This window comes from Phyllobates terribilis, unplaced genomic scaffold (assembly GCF_046119375.1).
Source record: "Phyllobates terribilis strain yellow unplaced genomic scaffold, ASM4611937v1 Scaffold_2__4_contigs__length_985480577, whole genome shotgun sequence".
Taxonomy (NCBI): Eukaryota; Metazoa; Chordata; class Amphibia; order Anura; family Dendrobatidae; genus Phyllobates; species Phyllobates terribilis.
This window is the reverse complement of record NW_027362762.1, coordinates 615,920,525-615,934,615: the sequence shown is the minus strand read 5'-3', so window position 1 is coordinate 615,934,615 and position 14,091 is coordinate 615,920,525.

The window sequence follows — 14,091 nt, the reverse complement described above, 5'->3', positions numbered from 1 at the left end:
CTATGGTCAGTGACTTGGTGCTCACACGTTCTAGCCATATGACCACTACAGTAGCCTTCTTGATATAACCTATGGTCAGTGACTTGGTGCTCACACGTTCTAGTCATATGACCACTACCACAAGCCTTCCTGATACAACCTGTGGTCAGTGACTTGGTGCTCACACGTTCTAGACATATGACCACTACGACAAGCCTTCCTGATACAACCTGTGGTTAATGACTTGATGCTCACACATTCTAGCCATATGACCACTACAGTAGCCTTCCTGATATAACCTGTGGTCAGTGACTTGGTGCTCAAACGTTCTAGCCATATGACCAGTACCACAAGCCTTCCATATACAACCTGTGGTTAAAGACTTGATGCTCACACGTTCTAGCCATATGACCACTATAGTAAGCCTTCCTGATATAACCTATGGCCAGTGACTTGGTGCTCACACGTTCTAGCCATATGACCACTATAGTAAGCCTTCCTGATACAACCTGTGGTTAATGACTTGATGCTCACACGTTCTAGCCATATGACCACTATAGTAGCCTTCCTGATGTAACCTGTGGTCAGTGACTTGGTGCTCACACGTTCTAGCCATATGACCACTATAGTCAGCCTTCCTGATATAACCTGTGGTCAGTGACTTGGTGCTCACACGTTCTAGCCATATGACCACTATAGTAAGCCTTCATGATATAACATATGGTCAGTGACTTGGTTCTCACACGTTCTAGCCATATGACCACTATATTAAGCCTTCCCCGATATAACCTATGGTCAGTGACTTGGTGCTCACACGTTCTAGCCATATGACCACTATAGTAGCCTTCCTGATATAACCTGTGGTCAGTGACTTGGTGCTCACACGTTCTAGCCATATGACCACTATAGTAGCCTTCCTGATATAACCTGTGGTCAGTGACTTGGTGCTCACACTTTCTAGCCATATGACCACTATAGTAGCCTTCCTGATATAACCTATGGTCAGTGACTTGGTGCTCACACGTTCTAGCCATGTGACCACTATAGTAGCCTTCCTGATATAACCTGTGGTAAGTGACTTGGTGCTCACACGTTCTAGCCATATGACCACTATAGTAGCCTTCCTGATATAACATGTGGTCAGTGACTTGATGCTCACACGTTCTAGTCATATGACCGCTATAGTAAGCCTTCCTGATATAACCTGTGGTCAGTGACTTAGTGCTCACATGTTCTAGCCATATGACCAGTACCACAAGCCTTCCTGATACAACCTGTGGTTAAAGACTTGATGCTCACACGTTCTAGCCATATGACCACTATAGTAAGCCTTCCTGATATAATCTATGGCCAGTGACTTGGTGCTCACAAGTTCTAGCCATATGACCACTATAGTAAGCCTTCCTGATATAACCTATGGTCAGTGACTTGGTGCTCACACCTTCTAGTCATATGACCACTATAGCAGCCTTCCTGATATAACCTGTGGTCAGTGACTTCGTGCTCACACGTTCTAGCCATATGACCACTATAGTAGCCTTCCTGATATAACCTATGGTCAGTGACTTGGTGCTCACACGTTCTAGCCATATGACCACTACAGTAGCCTTCCTGATATAACCTGTGGTTAATGACTTGATGCTCACACGTTCTAGCCATATGACCACTATAGTAGCCTTCCTGATATAACCTGTGGTCAGTGACTTGGTGCTCACATGTTCTAGCCATATGACCACTATAGTAGCCTTCCTGATATAACCTGTGGTCAGTGACTTGGTGCTCACACGATCTAGCCATATGACCACTATAGTAAGCCTTCCTGATATAACCTATGATCAGTGACTTGGTGCTCACACGTTCTAGCCATATGATCACTATAGTAGCCTTCCTGATATAATTTGTGGTCAGTGACTTGGTGCTCACACGTTCTAGCCATATGACCACTACGTGAAGCACTCCACATATAACCTGTGGTCGGTGACTTGGTGCCCACATGTTCTAGCTTTATGACCACTATAGTAAGCCTTCCTGATATAACCTGTGGTCAGTGACTTGGTGCCCACATGTTCTAGCTATATGACCACTATAGTAAGCCTTCCTGATATAACCTGTGGTCAGTGACTTGGTGCCCACATGTTCTAGCTATATGATCACTATAGTAAGCCTTCCTCATATAACCTGTGGTCAGTGACTTGGTGCTCACACGTTCTAGCCATATGACCACTACAGTAGCCTTCCTGATATAACCTGTGGTCAGTGACTTGGTGCTCACACGTTCTAGCCATATGACCACTACCACAAGCCTTCCTGATACAACCTGTGGTTAATGACTTGATGCTCACACGTTCTAGCTATATGACCACTATAGTAGCCTTCCTGATGTAACCTGTGGTCAGTGACTTGGTGCTCACACGTTCTAGCCATATGACCACTATAGTAAGTCTTCCTGAAACAACCTGTGGTTAATGACATGATACTCACAAGTTCTAGCCATATGACCCCTATAGTATCCTTCCTGATGTAACCTGTGGTTAGTGACTTGGTGCTCACACGTTCTAGCCATATGACCACTACAGTAGCCTTCCTGATATAACCTATGGTCAGTGACTTGGTGCTCACACGTTCTAGCCATATGACCACTATAGTAATCCTTCCTGATATAACCTATGGTCAGTGACTTGGTGCTCACACGTTCTAGCCATATGACCACTATAGTAAGCCTTCCTGATATAACCTATGGTCAGTGACTTGGTGCTCACACGTTCTAGCCATATGACCACTATAGTAGCCTTCCTGATATAACCTGTGCTCAGTGACTTGGTGCTCACACGTTCTAGCCATATGACCACTATACTAGCCTTCCTGATATAACATGTGGTCAGTGACTTGGTGCTCACACGTTCTAGCCATATGACCACTACAGTAGCCTTCCTGATATAACCTGTGGTCAGTGACTTGGTGCTCACACGTTCTAGCCATATGACCAGTACCACAAACCTTCCTGATACAACCTGTGGTTAAAGACTTGATGCTCACACGTTCTAGCCATATGACCACTATAGTAAGCCTTCCTGATATAAACTATGGCCAGTGACTTGGTGCTCACACGTTCTAGCCATAGGAGCACTATAGTAAGCCTTCCTCATATAACCTATGGTCAGTGACTTGGTGCTCACACGTTCTAGCCATATGACCACTATAGTAAGCCTTCCTGATATAGCCTGTGGTCAGTGACTTCGTGCTCACACTTTCTAGCCATATGATCACTATAGTAGCCTTCCTGATATAACCTATGATCAGTGACTTGGTGCTCACACATTCTAGCCATATGACCACTATAGTAGCCTTCCTGATATAACCTGTGGTGAGTGACTTGGTGCTCACACGTTCTAGCCATATGACCACTATAGTACCCTTCTTGATATAACCTGTGGTCAATGACTTGGTGATCACACGTTCTAGCCATATGACCACTACCACAAGCCTTCCTGATATAACCTGTGGTTAATGACTTGATGCTCACACGCTCTTGCCATATGACCACTATAGTAGCCTTCCTGATATAACCTATGGTCAGTGACATGGTGCTCACACGTTCTAGCCATATGACCACTATAGTAAGCCTTACTGATATAACCTATGGTCAGTGACTTGGTGCTCACACGTTCTAGCCATAAGACCACTATAGTAGCCTTCCTGATATAACCTATGGTCAGTGACTTGGTGCTCACACATTCTAGCCATATGACCACTATAGTAGCCTTCCTGATATAACCTGTGGTCAGTGACTTGGTGCTCACACGTTCTAGCCATATGACTACTATAGTACCCTTCCTGATATAACCTGTGGTCAGTGACTTGGTGCTCACACGTTCTAGCCATATGACCACTACAGTAGCCTTCCTGATATAACCTGTGGTCAGTGAGTTGGTGATCACACGTTCTAGCCATATGACCACTACCACAAGACTTCCTGATATAACCTGTGGTTAATGACTTGATGCTCACACTCTCTAGCCATATGACCACTATAGTAGACTTCCTGATATAACCTATGGTCAGTGACTTGGTGCTCACACGTTCTAGCCATATGACCACTATAGTAAGCCTTACCGATATAACCTATGGTCAGTGACTTGGTGCTCACACGTTCTAGCCATAGGACCACTATAGTTAGCCTTCCTGATATAACCTATGGTCAGTGACTTGGTGCTCACACGTTCTAGTCATATGACCACTATAGTAGCCTTCCTGATATAACCTGTGGTCAGTGACTTGGTGCTCACACGTTCCAGCCATATGACCACTATAGTAGCCTTCCTGATATAACCTGTGGTCAGTGACTTGGTGCTCACACGTTCTAGCCATATGACCACTACAGTAGCCTTCCTGATATAACCTATGGTCAGTGACTTGGTGCTCACACTTTCTAGCCATATGACCAATATAGTAAGCCTTCTTGATATAACCTATGGTCAGTGACTTGGTGCTCACACGTTCTAGCCATATGACCACTATAGTAAGCCTTCCTGATATAACCTATGGTCAGTGACTTGGTGCTCACACGTTCTAGCCATATGACCACTATAGTAGCCTTCCTGATATAACCTGTGGTCAGTGACTTGGTGCTCACACGTTCGAGCCATATGACCACCATAGTAGCCTTCCTGATATAACCTGTGGTCAGTGACTTGGTGCTCACACGTTCTAGCCAAATGACCACGACAGTAGCCTTCCTGATATAACCTGTGGTCAGTGACTTGGTGCTCAAACGTTCTAGCCATATGACCAGTACCACAAACCTTCCTGATACAACCTGTGGTTAAAGACTTGATGCTCACACGTTCTAGCCATATGATCACTATAGTAAGCCTTCCTGATATAACCTATGGCCAGTGACTTGGTGCTCACACGTTCTAGCCATATGACCACTATAGTAAGTCTTCCTGAAACAACCTGTGGTTAATGACATGATGCTCACAAGTTCTAGCCATATGACCCCTATAGTATCCTTCCTGATGTAACCTGTGGTTAGTGACTTGGTGCTCACACGTTCTAGCCATATGACCACTACAGTAGCCTTCCTGATATAACCTATGGTCAGTGACTTGGTGCTCACACGTTCTAGCCATATGACCACTATAGTAATCCTTACTGATATAACCTATGGTCAGTGACTTGGTGCTCACACGTTCTAGCCATATGACCACTATAGTAAGCCTTCCTGATATAACCTATGGTCAGTGACTTGGTGCTCACACATTCTAGCCATATGACCACTATAGTAGCCTTCCTGATATAACCTGTGCTCAGTGACTTGGTGCTCACACGTTCTAGCCATATGACCACTATAGTAGCCTTCCTGATATAACCTGTGGTCAGTGACTAGGTGCTCACACGTTCTAGCCATATGACCACTACAGCAGCCTTCCTGATATAACCTATGGTCAGTGACTTGGTGCGCACACGTTCTAGCCATATGACCACTATAGTAGCCTTCCTGATATAACCTGTGGTCAGTGACTTGGTGCTCATACGTTCGAGCCATATGACCACCATAGTAGCCTTCCTGATATAACCTGTGGTCAGTGACTTGGTGCTCACATGTTCTAGCCAAATGACCACGACAGTAGCCTTCCTGATATAACCTTTGGTCAGTGACTTGGTGCTCAAACGTTCTAGCCATATGACCAGTACCACAAGCCTTCCTGATACAACCTGTGGTTAAAGACTTGATGCTCACACGTTCTAGCCATATGATTACTATAGTAAGCCTTCCTGATATAACCTATGGCCAGTGACTTGGTGCTCACACGTTCTAGCCATATGACCACTATAGTAAGTCTTCCTGAAACAACCTGTGGTTAATGACGTGATGCTCACAAGTTCTAGCCATATGACCCCTATAGTATCCTTCCTGATGTAACCTGTGGTTAGTGACTTGGTGCTCACACGTTCTAGCCATATGACCACTACAGTAGCCTTCCTGATATAACCTATGGTCAGTGACTTGGTGCTCACACGTTCTAGCCATATGACCACTATAGTAATCCTTCCTGATATAACCTATGGTCAGTGACTTGGTGCTCACACGTTCTAGCCATATGACCACTATAGTAAGCCTTCCTGATATAACCTATGGTCAGTGACTTGGTGCTCACACGTTCTAGCCATATGACCACTATAGTAGCCTTCCTGATATAACCTGTGCTCAGTGACTTGGTGCTCACACGTTCTAGCCATATGACCACTATAGTAGCCTTCCTGATATAACATGTGGTCAGTGACTTGGTGCTCACACGTTCTAGCCATATGACCACTACAGTAGCCTTCCTGATATAACCTGTGGTCAGTGACTTGGTGCTCACACGTTCTAGCCATATGACCAGTACCACAAACCTTCCTGATACAACCTGTGGTTAAAGACTTGATGCTCATACGTTCTAGCCATATGACCACTATAGTAAGCCTTCCTGATATAAACTATGGCCAGTGACTTGGTGCTCACACGTTCTAGCCATAGGACCACTATAGTAAGCCTTCCTCATATAACCTATGGTCAGTGACTTGGTGCTCACACGTTCTAGTCATATGACCTCTATAGTAGCCTTCCTGATATAACCTGTGGTCAGTGACTTGGTGCTCACACGTTCTAGCCATATGACCACTATAGTAGCCTTCCTGATATAACCTGTGGTCAGTGACTTGGTGCTCACACGTTCTAGCCATATGACCACTACAGTAGCCTTCCTGATATAACCTGTGGTTAATGACTTGATGCTCACACGTTCTAGCCATATTACCACTACCACAAGCCGTCCTGATACAATCTGTGGTTAATGACTTGGTGCTCACACGTTCTAGCCATATGACCGCTACAGTAGCCTTCTTGATATGACCTATGGTAAGTGACTTGGTGCTCACACGTTCTAGCCATATGATCACTACAGTAGCCTTCTTGATATAACCTATGGTCAGTGACTTGGTGCTCACACGTTCTAGCCATATGACCACTATAGTAAGCCTTCCTGATATAGCCTGTGGTCAGTGACTTCGTGCTCACACTTTCTAGCCATATGATCACTATAGTAGCCTTCCTGATATAACCTATGATCAGTGACTTGGTGCTCACACATTCTAGCCATATGACCACTATAGTAGCCTTCCTGATATAACCAGTGGTGAGTGACTTGGTGCTCACACGTTCTAGCCATATGACCACTATAGTACCCTTCTTGATATAACCTGTGGTCAATGACTTGGTGATCACACGTTCTAGCCATATGACCACTACCACAAGCCTTCCTGATATAACCTGTGGTTAATGACTTGATGCTGACACGCTCTTGCCATATGACCACTATAGTAGCCTTCCTGATATAACCTATGGTCAGTGACTTGGTGCTCACACGTTCTAGCCATATGACCACTATAGTAAGCCTTACTGATATAACCTATGGTCAGTGACTTGGTGCTCACACGTTCTAGCCATATGACCACTATAGTAGCCTTCCTGATATAACCTATGGTCAGTGACTTGGTGCTCACACATTCTAGCCATATGACCACTATAGTAGCCTTCCTGATATAACCTGTGGTCAGTGACTTGGTGCTCACACGTTCTAGCCATATGACCACTATAGTACCCTTCCTGATATAACCTGTGGTCAGTGACTTGGTGCTCACACGTTCTAGCCATATGACCACTACAGTAGCCTTCCTGATATAACCTGTGGTCAGTGAGTTGGTGATCACACGTTCTAGCCATATGACCACTACCACAAGACTTCCTGATATAACCTGTGGTTAATGACTTGATGCTCACACTCTCTAGCCATAGGACCACTATAGTAGCCTTCCTGATATAACCTATGGTCAGTGACTTGGTGCTCACACGTTCTAGCCATATGACCACTATAGCAAGCCTTACCGATATAACCTATGGTCAGTGACTTGGTGCTCACACGTTCTAGCCATAGGACCACTATAGTTAGCCTTCCTGATATAACCTATGGTCAGTGACTTGGTGCTCACACGTTCTAGTCATATGACCACTATAGTAGCCTTCCTGATATAACCTGTGGTCAGTGACTTGGTGCTCACACGTTCCAGCCATATGACCACTATAGTAGCCTTCCTGATATAACCTGTGGTCAGTGACTTGGTGCTCACACGTTCTAGCCATATGACCACTACAGTAGCCTTCCTGATATAACCTATGGTCAGTGACTTGGTGCTCACACTTTCTAGCCATATGACCACTATAGTAAGCCTTCTTGATATAACCTATGGTCAGTGACTTGGTGCTCACACGTTCTAGCCATATGACCACTATAGTAAGCCTTCCTGATATAACCTATGGTCAGTGACTTGGTGCTCACACGTTCTAGCCATATGACCACTATAGTAGCCTTCCTGATATAACCTGTGGTCAGTGACTTGGTGCTCACACGTTCGAGCCATATGACCACCATAGTAGCCTTCCTGATATAACCTGTGGTCAGTGACTTGGTGCTCACACGTTCTAGCCAAATGACCACGACAGTAGCCTTCCTGATATAACCTGTGGTCAGTGACTTGGTGCTCAAACGTTCTAGCCATATGACCAGTACCACAAGCCTTCCTGATACAACCTGTGATTAAAGACTTGATGCTCACACGTTCTAGCCATATGATCACTATAGTAAGCCTTCCTGATATAACCTATGGCCAGTGACTTGGTGCTCACACGTTCTAGCCATATGACCACTATAGTAGCCTTCCTGAAACAACCTGTGGTTAATGACATGATGCTCACAAGTTCTAGCCATATGACCCCTATAGTATCCTTCCTGATGTAACCTGTGGTTAGTGACTTGGTGCTCACACGTTCTAGCCATATGACCACTACAGTAGCCTTCCTGATATAACCTATGGTCAGTGACTTGGTGCTCACACGTTCTAGCCATATGACCACTATAGTAATCCTTACTGATATAACCTATGGTCAGTGACTTGGTGCTGACACGTTCTAGCCATATGACCACTATAGTAAGCCTTCCTGATATAACCTATGGTCAGTGACTTGGTGCTCACACGTTCTAGCCATATGTCCACTATAGTAGCCTTCCTGATATAACCTGTGCTCAGTGACTTGGTGCTCACACGTTCTAGCCATATGACCACTATAGTAGCCTTCCTGATATAACATGTGGTCAGTGACTTGGTGCTCACACGTTCTAGCCATATGACCACTACAGCAGCCTTCCTGATATAACCTGTGGTCAGTGACTTGGTGCTCACACGTTCTAGCCATATGACCAGTACCACAAACCTTCCTGATACAACCTGTGGTTAAAGACTTGATGCTCACACGTTCTAGCCATATGACCACTATAGTAAGCCTTCCTGATATAACCTATGGCCAGTGACTTGGTGCTCACACGTTCTAGCCATAGGACCACTATAGTAAGCCTTCCTCATATAACCTATGGTCAGTGACTTGGTGCTCACACGTTCTAGTCATATGACCACTATAGTAGCCTTCCTAATATAACCTGTGGTCAGTGACTTCGTGCTCACACGTTCTAGCCATATGACCACTATAGTAGCCTTCCTGATATAACCTGTGGTCAGTGACTTGGTGCTCACACGTTCTAGCCATATGACCACTACAGTATCCTTCCTGATATAACCTGTGGTCAGTGACTTGGTGATCACACGTTCTAGCCATATGACCACTACCACAAGCCTTCCTGATATAACCTGTGGTTAATGACTTGTTGCTCACATGTTCTAGCCATATGACCACTACAGTAGCCTTCTTGATATGACCTATGGTAAGTGACTTGGTGCTCACACGTTCTAGCCATATGATCACTACAGTAGCCTTCTTGATATAACCTATGGTCAGTGACTTGGTGCTCACACGTTCTAGCCATATGACCACTATAGTAAGCCTTCCTGATATAGCCTGTGGTCAGTGACTTGGTGCTCACACTTTCTAGCCATATGATCACTATAGTAACCTTCCTGATATAACCTATGATCAGTGACTTGGTGCTCACACATTCTAGCCATATGACCACTACAGCAGCCTTCCTGATATAACCTGTGGTCAGTGACTTGGTGCTCACACGTTCTAGCCAAATGACCAGTACCACAAACCTTCCTGATACAACCTGTGGTTAAAGACTTGATGCTCACACGTTCTAGCCATATGACCACTATAGTAAGCCTTCCTGATATAACCTATGGCCAGTGACTTGGTGCTCACACGTTCTAGCCATAGGACCACTATAGTAAGCCTTCCTCAAATAACCTATGGTCAGTGACTTGGTGCTCACACGTTCTAGTCATATGACCACTATAGTAGCCTTCCTGATATAACCTGTGGTCAGTGACTTGGTGCTCACACGTTCTAGCCATATGACCACTATAGTAGCCTTCCTGATATAACCTGTGGTCAGTGACTTGGTGCTCACACGTTCTAGTCATATGACCATTACAGTAGCCTTCCTGATATAACCTGTGGTCAGTGACTTGGTGATCACACTTTCTAGCCATATGACCACTACCACAAGCCTTCCTGATATAACCTGTGGTTAATGACTTGTTGCTCACATGTTCTAGCCATATGACCACTACAGTAGCCTTCTTGATATGACCTATGGTAAGTGACTTGTTGCTCACACGTTCTAGCCATATGATCACTACAGTAGCCTTCTTGATATAACCTATGGTCAGTGACTTGGTGCTCACACGTTCTAGCCATATGACCACTATAGTAAGCCTTCCTGATATAGCCTGTGGTCAGTGACTTGGTGATCACACTTGCTAGCCATATGATCACTATAGTAGCCTTCCTGATATAACCTATGATCAGTGACTTGGTGCTCACACATTCTAGCCATATGACCACTACAGCAGCCTTCCTGATATAACCTGTGGTCAGTGACTTGGTGCTCACACGTTCTAGCCAAATGACCAGTACCACAAACCTTCCTGATACAACCTGTGGTTAAAGACTTGATGCTCACACTTTCTAGCCATTTGACCACTATAGTAAGCCTTCCTGATATAACCTATGGCCAGTGACTTGGTGCTCACACGTTCTAGCCATAGGACCACTATAGTAAGCCTTCCTCAAATAACCTATGGTCAGTGACTTGGTGCTCACACGTTCTAGTCATATGACCACTATAGTAGCCTTCCTGATATAACCTGTGGTCAGTGACTTGGTGCTCACACGTTCTAGCCATATGACCACTATAGTAGCCTTCCTGATATAACCTGTGGTCAGTGACTTGGTGCTCACACGTTCTAGCCATATGACCACTACAGTAGCCTTCCTGATATAACCTGTGGTCAGTGACTTGGTGATCACACGTTCTAGCCATATGACCACTACCACAAGCCTTCCTGATATAACCTGTGGTTAATGACTTGTTGCTCACACGTTCTAGCCATATGACCACTACAGTAGCCTTCTTGATATGACCTATGGTAAGTGACTTGGTGCTCACACGTTCTAGCCATATGATCACTACAGTAGCCTTCCTGATATAACCTATGGTCAGTGACTTGGTGCTCACACGTTCTAGCCATATGACCACTATAGTAAGCCTTCCTGATATAGCCTGTGGTCAGTGACTTGGTGCTCACACTTTCTAGCCATATGATCACTATAGTAGCCTTCCTGATATAACCTATGATCAGTGACTTGGTGCTCACACATTCTAGCCATATGACCACTATAGTAGCCTTCCTGATATAACCTGTGGTGAGTGACTTGGTGCTCACACGTTCTAGCCATATGACCACTATAGTACCCTTCCTGATATAACCTGTGGTCATTGACTTGGTGATCACATGTTCTAGCCATATGACCACTACCACAAGCCTTCCTGATATATCCTATGGTTAATGACTTGATGCTCACACGCTCTTGCCATATGACCACTATAGTAGCCTTCCTGATATAACCTATGGTCAGTGACTTGGTGCTCACACGTTCTAGCCATATGATCACTATAGTAAGCCTTACTGATATAACCTATGGTCAGTGACTTGGTGCTCACACGTTCTAGCCATATGACCACTATAGTAGCCTTCCTGATATAACCTATGGTCAGTGACTTGGTGCTCACACGTTTTAGCCATAGGACCACTATAGTTAGCCTTACTGATATAACCTATGGTCAGTGACTTGGTGCTCACACGTTCTAGTCATATGACCACTATAGTAGCCTTCCTGATATAACCTGTGGTCAGTGACTTGGTGCTCACACGTTCCAGCCATATGACCACTATAGTAGCCTTCCTGATATAACCTGTGGTCAGTGACTTGGTGCTCACACATTCTAGCCATATGACCACTACAGTAGCCTTCCTGATATAACCTATGGTCAGTGACTTGGTGCTCACACGTTCTAGCCATATGACCACTATAGTAATCCTTACTGATATAACCTATGGTCAGTGACTTGGTGCTGACACGTTCTAGCCATATGACCACTATAGTAAGCCTTCCTGATATAACCTATGGTCAGTGACTTGGTGCTCACACGTTCTAGCCATATGGCCACTATAGTAGCCTTCCTGATATAACCTGTGCTCAGTGACTTGGTGCTCACACGTTCTAGCCATATGACCACTATAGTAGCCTTCCTGATATAACATGTGGTCAGTGACTTGGTGCTCACACGTTCTAGCCATATGACCACTACAGCAGCCTTCCTGATATAACCTGTGGTCAGTGACTTGGTGCTCACACGTTCTAGCCATATGACCAGTACCACAAACCTTCCTGATACAACCTGTGGTTAAAGACTTGATGCTCACACGTTCTAGCCATATGACCACTATAGTAAGCCTTCCTGATATAACCTATGGCCAGTGACTTGGTGCTCACACGTTCTAGCCATAGGACCACTATAGTAAGCCTTCCTCATATAACCTATGGTCAGTGACTTGGTGCTCACACGTTCTAGTCATATGACCTCTATAGTAGCCTTCCTGATATAACCTGTGGTCAGTGACTTGGTGCTCACACGTTCTAGCCATATGACCACTATAGTAGCCTTCCTGATATAACCTGTGGTCAGTGACTTGGTGCTCACACGTTCTAGCCATATGACCACTATAGTAGCCTTCCTGATATAACCTGTGGTCAGTGACTTGGTGCTCACACGTTCTAGCCATATGACCACTACAGTAGCCTTCCTGATATAACCTGTGGTTAATGACTTGATGCTCACACGTTCTAGCCATATTACCACTACCACAAGCCGTCCTGATACAATCTGTGGTTAATGACTTGGTGCTCACACGTTCTAGCCATATGACCGCTACAGTAGCCTTCTTGATATGACCTATGGTAAGTGACTTGGTGCTCACACGTTCTAGCCATATGATCACTACAGTAGCCTTCTTGATATAACCTATGGTCAGTGACGTGGTGCTCACACGTTCTAGCCATATGACCACTATAGTAAGCCTTCCTGATATAGCCTGTGGTCAGTGACTTCGTGCTCACACTTTCTAGCCATATGATCACTATAGTAGCCTTCCTGATATAACCTATGATCAGTGACTTGGTGCTCACACATTCTAGCCATAAGACCACTATAGTAGCCTTCCTGATATAACCAGTGGTGAGTGACTTGGTGCTCACACGTTCTAGCCATATGACCACTATAGTACCTTTCTTGATATAACCTGTGGTCAATGACTTGGTGATCACACGTTCTAGCCATATGACCACTACCACAAGCCTTCCTGATATAACCTGTGGTTAATGACTTGATGCTGACACGCTCTTGCCATATGACCACTATAGTAGCCTTCCTGATATAACCTATGGTCAGTGACTTGGTGCTCACACGTTCTAGCCATATGACCACTATAGTAAGCCTTACTGATATAACCTATGGTCAGTGACTTGGTGCTCACACGTTCTAGCCATATGACCACTATAGTAGCCTTCCTGATATAACCTATGGTCAGTGACTTGGTGCTCACACATTCTAGCCATATGACCACTATAGTAGCCTTCCTGATATAACCTGTGGTCAGTGACTTGGTGCTCACACGTTCTAGCCATATGACCACTATAGTACCCTTCCTGATATA